We start from the raw sequence: 12208 nt of genomic DNA on the forward strand, positions 1-12208 counted from the left end.
CTTTCTTTCCTCCCTCCTTCTCTCCTTCTTTCTATGACTAGTTACTGAATAACTACTAACATCTGCTACGTGCCAGGCATGTATATAAGGTTCCTGCTCAGGGAGCTAGGGACTAGCAGGGGAGGGAGACAGACATTAACCACATAGACATTCAAATAAAAATTAAGTTGATAAATGCTTTGAAGAAAAAGGAGGGAGTCCTAGATAAGGAGGAGCTTACTCAGTCTGGGGAGTTAGGACAAGAGTTCCTGAAGAAATGAGGGTAGAACAGAACGCTGAAGGATTGGTGGGCATTCAGAGGCCAAGCTGGGTGGAGAGAGAAAGAACATTCAATACTGAAGGAGCAGCTTGTGGGAAGGCTCTGAAGAAGGGAGGGGCTGGCCCTATTTTGAGAAATGGAAAGGACTGAGGAGGAGAATGATGGAGCAGAGGAGAAAGTTAGGTAGACCAGGAGTAGAACCTTAGTAAGCAGCTGAAGGGTTTTAAACAGGGAGTGACAGGGTCAGATGTGAATTACCCACATGGAAATGCCTACCCTCTGGCGATAGAGTGCAAAATAACTGTGCCAGGAAAAAAAATGGACTTTGTAAACTGGATATATATTATTTTGTAAAGTACTAAAAAAGAATAAGCTACATCAACACATAACTTGGATGCAAATGTTCAAAGCAGTATTATTCAAATAGCCAAAAAGTAGAAACCACCCAAAAGTCTATTAACTGATAAGCTGATAAAGAAAAAGTGCTAAATCCACACAATCATTATTCAGTAATAAGAGAAATAAAGAACCAGTACGTGCTACACCATGGAATACCCTTGGAAACTTCAAGTGAATGGAGACACAAATGACCACATATTGAATAATTGTATTAATATGAAATGTCCAGAATAGGTTAAATTTACAGACACATAAAACAGATGAGTGGTTGCTTAGGGATGTGGATGAGGTCTAGGCTGACTGCTAATGGTATCGGGTATCTTTCTGGGAGAGCAGAATTGTTCTAAAATTAGATTTTGGTGATAACTGCACAACTCTGTGACTATACCCCCCAAAACTGTACGTTTTAAATGGGTGAACTGCATGGTACGTGGATTCTCTCTCAATAAGGCTGTTAAAGAAAATAAAAAAGAATCCAGGAACTTGAGACATCTGTAGAAATGTGTCTCAATCCTAATTTCTTCTCGCTTTATATTTGCTAGACTTGAAATAATTGTAGCTGGCAACGAGAGACCAGTGACTGTCTTGCTGGAGTGAGTTGGGAGGATTTATGACTGTATTAAAACATGTTAGAATGGTAGAGTTGAGCCCATTGTTCATTTAAATCAGCAGTCTCAAGCAGCTGTTACAGTTAATCATTATAAGGACTGCAAACAGCACTCAAAAGAGTGCTGGACTCTCAACATTTTAAAAGAATGGTCTGCATTTGTTAAAAGAATGCCTTTTCTCATTTAGCATTTTTCCTTTCAAAAAGTAACCCTATAATGTTTCTTGGCATCTTAGTTTCATTAAAACTAAGGTGTGAGCTTAACTTTAAGATCATGCCCCAGATCTTTTAAACATTTATTTTCTATTTCTTATATCTTGATTAGGAACATGTGAATCATTATTTACTAAATACTACATAGGTTCAAAATAGCTACAGAGAAAGGGAATATGAGATTGAGCAGGTGGCAATGCTTCTGTTTTCACACTCTGAGAAGGCCAAGGTTTCTTAGGGAAGCATTCCTGGCATCTGCATTAATCAGTGTCATGGTTCCTCAGTTGTGGTGTGTGTGTGTGAGTGTGTGTACGCACGCGCCCACGAGCTCTCCCAAGTTCACTTGTCTTGTGATGCTGACTCTGTTAGGTTTTTATAAAAATTCATTCCATTTCCCTTTCCAGCTTCTGTCTTGCTGGCATGTGCATGACAAAGTGTAATTCAGGCTTAACCACTTTGGGCATAGGCTAGTTCAATTGCCTTGTTTTATGTATGAGGAAGGTGAGACTCAGGGATGATAAGGTACCTTGATTTGGTTGAGTCACCAGTTAATGAGTTCTTCCAGTTGGAACTCAAGTCTCCTGATTTGTTTCACTTAGTGAAACAGCTCCATTTTCTAGCCTTCGACCTCTATCTTTTCAAATCTTGTACTTAGAAATAATATCTGCATTGAACATCATTTTATGTTGTTTTTTCCTAGAACTGACTTCTTGACAGCAAAGGGTGGTTATCTGTGTGTTGTAAATGAAGGGGAAAAAAAAAAAAATCAAAGGTGACTTTCCTTTTGGGCCATTCGTTTTCCCAAGGAACAAAATTTCTCATTTATTTCCCCTAATGTAATTCAACAGCAGTAACTGAAGAGTATCTAGATGTTTTTAAACAAAAGGCAGCACACAGAACCAGGACTCTGACCTAATGGATTTTAGAATAGGAATGTCAAGGTCATTGGAAATTAAAATTTTCGGGCTTCTCTTTTACATAGATTATAAGTATCCTACTCTCCCTGCTTCCTCTGCGGCCTCCTTAAGATCCATTCTCTGCAGGGAGGAGCTTAAAAAAAAAATTAAACCTTAGATGTCTCTCCCCTATTTAAAACTCTCCAGTACTTTCCACTGCACTCAGAATAAACTCCCTAATTCCTTTACTGGCTTTAAAAAGCCCTACAGGATCTAACCCATCCTTGTTTACATCTCTAAACTTATTTCCTCATACTTCCTCAAACCTTCCCCCTCAAACCCAATTTAGGGCCCTTTGAATTAGCTGTTTCCTTTGCCTGGAATGCTCTTCCCTCTGATATATGCGTGCTTATTATGCAAACCACTGCTTAAATGTCTCCTCCTCAAAAGGACCATCCCTCAAGTGGACACCCAACTGCAATCACCATCACATCATTCTTTGTATTTCTTCTGCATAGACCTTAACACAAACAAGATATTTTTCTCCCCTCCTCCTCATAAACTCCCTAGAACCTAGGTTCATCTGTCTTCGAGGCTGCTCAATCGAGAGCCTGGAGTAGTGTCTAACATAGGTAAGAGCTCAACAAAAATTTGTTAAATTAAGAAATGACCATACGAATGTACCCTTTCTTCCCTGCCCCTCTCTCCCAAGTAGGGCAAAACTCCTAATAAGGATACACTTTAAAAAATGTCTTTCTCATCTATTAGGTATTTCCACCCATGAGGAACGGGTGTCTTCGAGGAGGCTGCAACTTCACTAGACTAGTCCTTCCGATTCTAAATTTAAATAATTAAATATTAGCTTTTCATCTAGGGCTTTGGTTTGTCAGTGACCAATGCTTTACTTCCCGACTCCGACACCACGTAACAACCTAAGGGTGAGCACTAGGGCCCGGAGATCCCTTGATGCTAATTGTTGAGGTTAGGATAGGGCCTTTGGGCTGGTGCGCTGTGAGTGGTCCTCCCTAGAGATGCTGGGGAGAATGGGCGGAGCCACCCCCGAAAGGATGAGCCCTACAAGGGCCGGCACATCTGGTGGGGCTGCCGCTTTGAGAAGGGCCCCGGGAAACAGACGCAGGCACAGCTAGCCTGGAGCAAGGAAGGAGCCCAGCTGACCCCAGGCGGTAAGACCGAGGGGTCTAAGAAAAGGAGGTAGGGCCTGAAACCAAACCTGCGGAGCAAGCCAAGAAAGACTTGGGTATTTTGCCAGAGGAAAGGGTTAAACGGTTTCCAAGGTAACGGACCAGGAAGCGCGCAGGACGTCAGCCGCAGGTTCGTAGGTCAGCCTCGAGTTTAAAGCTCCCACGGTTGAGCGGATTCTGGCCAATGGAGAGGCCGCTGGACGTGGTCACGTGATGCGCGGGGCCGTTCGGCTAGCTGCCCCGGAGCACGTGGGAAGGTTTTTCCTGTTCCTTCTTTCCTTTTTTAAAAGCCCACCCACTTTTGCGCGGGCTTGGTTGCCGAGTTCTTCTCGCGAGAGGCACGCCACCCTCTCGCGAGAGTGAGTGGGAGGCGTGAGGACTAGGAGGTGTTGCGGGCTGGAGCTGCAGCGGCGGAAGCCGGGGGTGGGCAGGGCGGGGGCGGGCCGCGGGGCGGGGAGGGGGGGGGAGGGGCTGGGGGCCGCTGCGGGTGGGGTCGCCCGCCTGCTCGGCAGCTCGCGCAGCTGGTCGTTGCGGGCCGGTGACATGCCTGTGAGCTGCGGAGGCTGCGGCCCCCAGGTGAGCCGGGCGCGAACCCGCCCGCGGTGTGAGCAGCGCTGTTGGCCGGGGAGGCGGCGGGGGAGTGGGTCCGCGGTGGATGGAGCGGCCCGGCTCGGACGCCGCAGCCCCTCCGCCTGCCCGCAGTCCCTGCTCTGACTTCAGGGCTGCCAGGAGCTGCGCCTTCGCACAGCGGTGGGAGGAGGGCGGGAGGAGCGGGGTGGAGGGAGGAAGCCCAAAGCACCGGGCTGGTTGGGGGGAGGGGTGTCCTCGGGCTCGAGACGGGTCTTCCTGGGGTCCGAGTGTGGCGGCGGAGCAGCAGCCCCTTTGAATGACAAGCTCAGTTTCCATCCCCAGGGAGGTCTTCAGAGCCGGGGCCCTTCGGTGCGTACTGGTGCGTGTGCTTAGTTTGTGTTCGTGGTGCGCGCACTGGAGCATATGCAGGAGGAGGACGTTGCACTTTGTCCCCGAACAGCATCCTTCACTGTCAGAACCCTTGAGCCCTGGAACCAGGCACAGCCCAAATCTTGTGACAGAAACGGAAAGCGTCAAGCAGCTCCACGGAGTGTTGATATTTGGATTCGCTGTCAGATTGGCTCCAAGGCTGTTAAATGGCATAAATGCTGGCCATCCGTATTCCAAACGGATGGAGTATACTCCTATTATTCCAGGCACCTAAACTGCTTTATAAAAAACAAGTCGATGTGACCAAAGTGTTAAAAACGTTGGCAAAATGACGATGGCAGTAGAATCTAAACCACCACAGTGGTATGACGTGGGAGCCATTCTGTTTTCCCCCCTCCTCTGAAACCTTATTAAACTGGAGGTGGTTTAGCTTAAGATGTGAAGGAAATCTCAGGGTGAGAAATGCTGCTGAGACACATTTCTAATGGCCTTAGTGCAGACTGGAATTAAAAATTCTGGTTATTTTCAGCTTTATAATTATTCAGTCCCTTGCAAAACTTGTAAGCTTTCCTTAGCTTCTTTCCACCTTGTTAGGGATGTTAATATTCATAGATACTAATTTTGATATGTCTCGAAATAGAAAACATGGATTACTCAGAAAATATAGGGTACTCAGCACTGCAAAGATGATTTTAGTATCTTGTTTATGATTTTAGAGTAAATGGCAGCCCAGTTTCCAGCCCAAACAGTGTCAGTTAAAATAGTACCATTTAAATGAATGTGTTTAAATATACACAGTCACATTTTTCAAGTAGTACCTTGGTTATTCATGCATTTTTATGGTCTTGTTGGCAGAAATGACCCAAGAGTTGCCAGTGAATTTCACTCGTAGTGGTAGGTGTGAGTAACAGCAGTCTGTAAGATATCAGAGAATGTAAGGAAGTCAGAACAAATGGATTTCCAAGCATAGCTGGTAACTAGCGATTAGTGTCTGTACCCACACAGCTGCATTATTAATAAGGGCCTAGTGGTTTACTTCTAGGCTAATGATACTACCCCGTTGTTCAGAATATGGGACTTGTGAAGACCCTGAACCACAGTGAGAAATTCTTTAGCTTCTGAACTCCTGGGATAAGTCTGGAGCTGGAAGAAGTCTTTCTTCGCCTTTCAAGGCTAGAAGAAGGATAGTACATTTAAGGTCTTTTTTTTTTATATAATTTTTTAAAATTAAAAATTACAAAATTCCAAGAACTTAACTGTCTGGAAAAGTAAATCAAACCAAATCAAACCATGCATTTTAGGTTATTCTTAGGGAAATTTCCAGTTGTAAATACGCAGTGGAGTTCTGTGTATACTTGGAGAAGATGTGGATAAGTTAGGCAGTCTTTTTGAGAATGGGCAGAAGAAACTTGCATAGATTTTTAAAAAATTCCTTGCCATTCGATCTTGGCAAGCTGAATTTCAGGGATAGAAAACCAGGATTTTTTGCTAACCTTTATCACCTTTTGGCGAGGGTTTCAGATCTTTAGGATGTAGATAGTTGCTTCGTTTTGCCTTTGAAAAGTAGTTGGAGTCACTTTGGGTAGGATAATTATTTAGGCAAGCTGAATTTGTTCTTCTGTGAAGTGGCCTGCATTATAGTAGTAAAGTCAACCGTTTGGAGGGAAGGAGCAGTGGGACAGGTCAGGAAAAGATGTAAGCTAGCCTGGGCTTGAGTTAAGGGTATAAACTGGTAAAGGAAGGGAGGGAAAGAAAAATACTTTATCAGTTTAAAAACAGGGCAAACAGATCCAAGTATCTTCTTTCTGCCACTCATCTTTATATGTAAGAGTTTATTTTATTCTAAAATATTTACTAGCATATAGGCATGTGAAATGTATGGGTTAGACACTGGGCAGGATAAAAGGAGAGAAGTCAACATTTTTGGGTTAATCTGAAAATGTTTCATGGGGAAAAAAAGATAAATGGCATAGTGATTTGGAACAGATTGGATGTTACTTGAATGAAAATGAGGTACAGTGTAGAGTTTGGGAGTCTGGCAATCTGTTCACTGATAGTATTGAATCTCTTCTTCAATCCTGACACGACAGAGACTTAACTTCAGATTATCATGAAGCACGTAGTAACTGCTTACTCAGGGTTTGTTTTGTTTTTGTTTTTTCTTTTCTCTTTGACCTCTTTTAATGGCTTGAGCATTATTTGGCTGCAAGGAACAGAAACCACTGGAATGAACTTATTTGAAAAGGGCATTTGTCATACAGTTGCAGGACTGCTTCTGAAGTCCAGCTCAGCATCCTGGGATCCAGAACATCTTCAGGCCGTTTACTCTGCCAGTTTTTCTCAGGGAGCACATGACATTGGCTTCTGTCTCTGTTACTCTGTAATGTCTGTTTCCAATTCTTTCAGATTGGCTCTCTTTAAAGCTCTCGTTTCTGTTTCCCCATACCTTTGGTTTGCATGAAACTTTGGTTTGCTGTGGTGCAAACACAAGACTCATTTTGATTTTGTAGCAGGATTCTCAACAAACATCTCCATATTTTAATTTTGAGTTTCTAGAGAGTTAATCCAGTTGGTCAGGTATCTACTTCTGGTCCAGTTGGCTGAGGGGGTGGGAGAACATGGGGATGGGAAAACGGATGGGAAGGGGACTTAGGTGTGTCTCACAGTTTGTACTTTTTCAGACGAGGTACCAGAAGTCCTCTAATAAAGGGGGTGTGAGCAGGGAGGAAGTGGTGGGTGCTTCCGGTGTGCTTTAGCATCCTGCAGTTTGTATTTTTCCTCTAGTGCTGCACTGAACTTGCCCTCAGCCATGGTCTCTTGGGACAGATTCTCCTAGGTGTGCGAGGGCAATTATGTTAATGTTTTGTGCCTCAGTTTCCTTATATGTAAAATGGGTATAATAACAGCAACTTACGTTGTGAGAAATGTGAATTCTGTTTAATAGCAACTAAGCAATGCCCAACTGGCACACTATATGGGGGTGGTATTACTACTGTGGAGTGTGTACAGGGTGGCAGTTTCTGTGGGAGCCTACAGGGAAGGGAGAATACCATTCCTGCCCTCAGGAGTTTGGAAGTCTAGTGCTGAACACCCCATGCTTAAAACTATTTCTTGACTTCAGCAACAGTAAATTCTCCTAAACCTTTACCTGGCCTGCTTTTCAGACTGCTGCTTATTTGCAGTTCTTTGCTCACTTGCCCGGGAGCCCTTTATCATGGTTGTCCTCTTAGATCCTCTCTTGATCCTCTGTTTTTTTCCCAGTCTCTAGGATCAGCTTTCAAGCTCCGTATGGGCAGATGATTCCTCGAGCAGCATCTCTAGCTCTGACCACCCCAACTAAGTGTGTATTTTTTACATGCCCTTTGGCTATTAAGTTGACATAAAATGCTGTCTTCCAGGTACCCTGTAATTGGCAGAGGCTACATTTTTCTTCCAGCTCCCTAAGCTTGAAACCTTAAAATTATCTTTGATACTCTTTTTTCTTATGCCTCCTGTATGCTGTCGGTTAACAGATTCTGCACGGGCTTTTAAAGTCCCTTCTATGTGCCATGCACTGGTGCATCTGCAAAGCAGATCTGTTCACTCATTCCTGCTACTGGCAGCTTAGGGTAGAGCCTTATTACTTTTTGCAAGAGCTGCTTAAATGCCTTTTCAGCAATATATTCTGAGAGCCATGGCGTCACAGATGTTACTGATAAAGAGAAATATGTTCCTGAGTTAAAATTCTGAACATGTTTTTTGTTAAAAATAATCTTGTAGATGGGGTTATGCATAAGGTTAAGGCCATTATTACTCTATCTTCCAGGAAGCATATTCACATGGAAAGCACAGCCTCGATATTTTAGGCCTTTTTTTTTTTTTAATGTTGTGTTTATTGTTGGCATACAGATAGAGAAGTACTTATATCTTAGTGGATGCTACACGCACATCTTTTTTACATGATTATTGCGTTGAAGGACAAAACAAAATAGTAACTGATAGCTGTGATATTTTTAGATTTTATAAGTCAAACGGCAGGTCTGTACCCAAGGAAGAAGTTAGCATTTCAGTTTCTTTTATATTGGGTACTGTTTTTTAAATGTATTATTTAATTGCATGCTTATAGCTGGCCTGTAAAGATGAGCCTCAGCTTCCTTACCTGCAAAAAGAGGGTCTCATCCCTGTTACACTGCTGTTACTCTGCTGTGTTATTCTGTTATTTTGTTTTTCATGGTTGCCCTAGGGTTTTCAATGTAACTTAATCAGTATTGCTTCTTGTATAGTGTCTGGAACAGTATTTTTTCAACTCCAGCCCACCTCCATCGTACTGTGTGTTATTTTGTCATTCATTTTATTTCCATGGATGTTGTAAACCCCATAACATGCTATTATTTTCAGTTTAGTTATTTTTAAGGGAATAAAAACGGAGAAAACATTGTTTATATTACCCTCATATTGACCCTTTCAGATATTACCCTTCGTTTAGATCCAGATTTCCATCTAGTATTTCTTTTTTTTTTTTTCTTTTGCCTGAAGAAATTATTTTTTTTAAACAGTGGTTCTAGTGATGGTTGGCTGGTGATGAATTCTCACAGTTTTTTTTTTTTAATTCTAATCAATTTATTTTGCCTTAATTTTTGGAAGATATTTTCACTGGGTGTGGATATCTGGGTTGACAATTTTTTTAGATGTTGCTCCATTGTCGTATTTTATGGTTTGACATAGTTTCTGACAAGTTTGCTGTCTTTGTTCCTCTGGATATAATGGGTACTTTCCTCTCTGGTTGCTTTTGAGATTTTTCTCTGTCACTAGGTTTCAGGAATTTGGTTCTGATGTGTACGGGTGTGGTCTTCCTCATGTTTATTTTCCTGAGGCTTTGTTGATCTTCCTTGTCAGTTTATGGTTTTCATCAGCTTTGGGAAATTCTGAGCCATTTTGTCTTCATACATTGCCCACCTCCCCCCCACGTACTTTGGGACTCCAGTTATTCACCTTTCTTAGTTAGTCATTGACACTGCTTTGCTTGTGTTTAAGTTTCTTGGTGCAGCATGTTGGATGGTTTCTGTTGCTCTGTCTTTAAATTCACTGAACTTTCCTCTTAACAGTATCTAATCTGCTGTTAATTGCATCTGGTATGTATTTAACTTTCATTTCCAGAAGTTCAATTTGGGTCTTTTCCATCTTCTGTTTCTCTCCTTACCATGATCATGTTTTCCTCTCTCCTCTTGAGTGTATGGAGCACGTTCGTAATACAGTTTTAACATTTTTTCTGTTCATTCCATCATCTCCGTCATTTCTAGGTCTGCACTTAATGACTTTTTCTCCTCCTCATGGGTCATATTTTTCTCTGTTGTATACCTGGTAGTTTTGGATTGTGTGCCAGCCATTGAGTTTTATGCTGTTACTTGCTTAATTTTGTTGTATTTTTTAAGAGTGTTGGGTTCAGTTAGGGGGTCTACAGTTAGGTTATTTGGCATCTGTTGGATTGTTCTGAGGCTTTCCTTTATGCTTTGTTAGAGTAAGTCCAGAACAGCCTTTAGCTGTAGTGCCGACTTAGTGCCCTAACAAGGCGATTTCCTTCCGAGGAGTCTATCCTTTGCCTGATACATTACAAAGTGTTTCCACTCTGGTTGGTGGGAGTGCAGCCTATTCCAGGCCCTGTCTGGCTCCAGGTTTTGTCTGACCCACTATTCTCTGGTAGTTATGCCCCCGACCTCAGACAACTCAGCACTGATGGGTATTCAGTCAGGGAGCCTGGGGAACTCACCTGCAGATCTCTAAGGCTCTCTTTCGGAGCCCTCCCTCCAGTACTCTGCCTTGCAAATCCTAGCCACCTCTGCTTTCCCGAACTCTGATCTCTGTCTCTGCAACTTGGTAAGACTGCCAAACCACTTACTTCCCTCTCCTTGTGTCATGACCTGAAAGTGTTTCTCTTCTCTCAGGGAACACAGTCTTGCACTGTCTGTTGTCTGATGTTTGAAAACTAAGATATCCTTTATTTTTCCCTGTTTTGTCGTATTTATATTCAGCAGAATATTTATTTTTAACACCTGGCCATTTGGGACTTGGCAAAAATGTGTTTTTGGAGCATTTATGATAAATATGTTCCCAAATACTATAAAACTGGAAATTATTGGAAAATTTTAATTACACTTTCACAAATAATTCACTAAATGTGGAGGTGTCCATTTCATTATTTAAAGTTATACTTTGCTCTTTAAAAAGAACTGCTTTTTATTTATTCAGCAGATATTTGAATGTTTACTGTTATTTTGCTCTTTAAAAAGAACTGCTTTTTATGTATTCAGCAGATGTTTGAATGCTTACAAATACAATAAAACACTTTTGTCTTCAAAACTTGCAAAAGCAAAGAAGCATGCAGATAATGGCGTCAAAGGAGTAAAGGCCAAACCACTTTGGGAGCATAAAGGAGGTGGCTGCTGCTTGGGCAAGGAGGGATAAAGGATATGATCCAAGCCTTTCTTAAGGAGAGAGGTCCTTGAACTGATGCATGAAGAGTAAGTAGCAGTTCAGCTGACAGAAGAGAGGGCACATCTGAGGGGGTTGGGGAGGAGGATGGGTTAGGATGTGGTGGTTGACTAGATACGGTTGTCAGTAGTGATTGAGAGAAAGGCCATTTTCCAGCGTGACCTACTGGCTTGGTTGGTTTTCTGGCTGCTACTGATACGAAGAAAACAGGAGGAGATTGTTTAGAGAGAAATTTTTATTCAATTTTTGAACATTCTAATTTCAGAGTAACTGGAATATTTATTTGGAAGTAGCTAATAAAAAATTGGATACAAGGAATTGATGCTCAGGTGCAAGAACTGAACTGGAGGTATATATTAGGGAGTTATTTGCATAGTTAAACCAGAGGTAGAAATAAAATATCCTTGGAAAACTAAATAGAATGAGTACCAAAGAGGAAGTTAGAAATATTAGTCTTTGAGTAATAAGCTTTGAAAGAATTTGGGGAAGGAGGCAAATGTAATGACTAAAGAGACAGACAGGTGTTTCTCAATCAGAAATCACATAGGGGACTTATTAAAGGTACCAGTTTCTAGGTTCCACGTAGACTTCCTGAATTTGGATCTTGTTGAGAGGGGGAATTAGAGAGAAGCTGATCTGTGCAAGCACTGAAGTTTGAGAACTAGTGCAGTAGGAATAGGGTCAGGATAGAACAGTATCATTGACAGCAGACCAGGAAGGTGTTTCAGAGACTCCTTGGCTTGGTTAACTCATGGTATTAAAAAGGTCAAGAAAGAGATGATGCTGACTTGAACATTTCTTAGGCCAGAGGAGAGGAAGAAGGACTTTTGAAATATTTTTCTTATTATAAAAGAATTTATGCACATCTAGAAGATAAAACACACAGAACTGCATCTACCCAGATAAAACCAGTGTTTGTACACATCTGGTATATGTTCTCTTTCATATTTGCATATATAAATACACACACGTATTAATATAGATTTTACATAAAATGGGATAATGTGAACATGCTGGGACCTGCCTTATTTTATCTAATAATCTATCGTCTTTCCATGTTGTAGATATTTGACATTTTATGACATTAAAAAAAATCCTAGTTGTCACATGAGTCGCCACTGTCATGAGTTTAGTCTGTATCCATCATAGTATTTCCTTGGCGTGTACGAACACACACATACATGCATGTTGGAATTGTGTGTAT

The 12208-nt window shown here is 41.9% G+C and overlaps 1 protein-coding gene across 1 annotated transcript in view; it reads left to right on the top strand.

Moving 5' to 3' along the window:
* Positions 1-3420: 3420 nt before the first annotated feature.
* The window catches only part of AKAP11 (A-kinase anchoring protein 11), a 47236-nt gene continuing 38448 nt past the window's right edge, over positions 3421-12208 (top strand). Inside the window, 1 exon segment of the mRNA XM_014551997.2 lies at positions 3421-3558. The gene's annotated coding sequence lies outside the window, so the exon portion shown is untranslated.

This window comes from Camelus ferus, chromosome 14 (genome assembly GCF_009834535.1).
Source record: "Camelus ferus isolate YT-003-E chromosome 14, BCGSAC_Cfer_1.0, whole genome shotgun sequence".
NCBI classification, from domain to species: Eukaryota; Metazoa; Chordata; class Mammalia; order Artiodactyla; family Camelidae; genus Camelus; species Camelus ferus.